The following is a 1401-nucleotide window of genomic DNA, read 5'->3' on the forward strand; positions in this document are numbered from 1 at the left end:
TTATAATTGTTGAAAATTTCACCATTGGGATATTTCATACTTGGAAAATTTCTTACTGATAGTCTATTGGAATGGGAACTCCATTGGCATGGGAGGTTCCTTCTCTTCCCTTCTTAAGATTACTTTAGGACAGAAACCCTTTGCTGAACAATGGAAAGGACTTTGACCTATGCTTGAGCATAGAACAGGAATTTCTTTGAGTCTTGATTGATTTTAGAATTGATACAATGGAGATACTCCACCCTATTCAGTCCTAATAAGATTGAGTAAGGGCTGCAGCCTAGATCAAAATTTAATTATTCCAATCTCTACCATACTCAAGTTAACAGGATTTAGAAAGGGCTGTAGCAAAGGAGTATAGATTTAATCATTTGAAAAATATGACCTTCAAAAGACATGTGCAAAAGCCAGAAACCTCTGGGCGGTCCTGGGTTAAGCGAGAGCCTCCATTGACAGGGAAATTGATGAAGAGTGATTGGTAGATGTGAGGACTGAGGGGAGGCAACTTGGATGGTGTCCTTAAAGATAGGAGGGTCTGGAGACTGGGAGAGGGTGGATTTTTTGGGTCGGTGTTGTTCCTGGGCTCTGAGGAAGCTTGCTCTGAAGGAAGCTGAAGGTGGGGGCCTCTGAGACTGTTTCTCCATTTTGGACACGTGAGTAATAGGGACTGATCTCTTTTCTTTGCCCCAGCTATCTAAGGGCTTGGGCCTTTTGGCCCAGCCTAAACAGAAGGGGTATTTAAGCCCTATTCCCTTCTCTCCCCTTTCTCTCTCTCTATATATATCTCTAATTCCTTTCTTGCTCCTATTGTAATTAAACTCCAAAAAAGGCTGACGGCTGACTTGAGTTTTTCATTTAGGAATTACATAGCTGATTCCTTGGCGACCTTAAATTAATATATATCAGTCTTTTAAAGTGATTCCCTTGTAACATTGTGGCTGACCACACGGGAGTCTAAAGAATCCTCTCAATAAAACTTTTTCCTTGCCTTTTTACTATACTGTTTCACCACTTAGTTCTTTTTTTTTAACAAAAAAAACTTGGCTTAAAGACACAGCTGCTAGAACACGTGAGTATAAAAAACTTTTTCTCTTTTCTCCTTAAGTTAAATTGGAATCAGCAGTTTTTTCTTTTTCTTCCCTTTAATCTTAAGGGACAGCTGGGTAGCTCAGCGGATTGAGAGCCAGCCCTAGAAGCAGAAGGTCCTGGGTTCAAATCGGACCTCAGATACTTCCCAGCTGTGTGACTCTGAACGACAGAAAACAGCTGTTTTTAAATCTCAGCAACAGGACTCTAAAGTCCTGGCTGGAAGAACTGTTTCTAAATATCCTTTCCCTTAAGGAACAACTTCCTGGATTAGAAAAAAAAAAACCCTGTGGAAAGTTTGTTGCTTTGCCCTGC

This window comes from Monodelphis domestica, chromosome 1 (assembly GCF_027887165.1).
Source record: "Monodelphis domestica isolate mMonDom1 chromosome 1, mMonDom1.pri, whole genome shotgun sequence".
Taxonomy (NCBI): Eukaryota; Metazoa; Chordata; class Mammalia; order Didelphimorphia; family Didelphidae; genus Monodelphis; species Monodelphis domestica.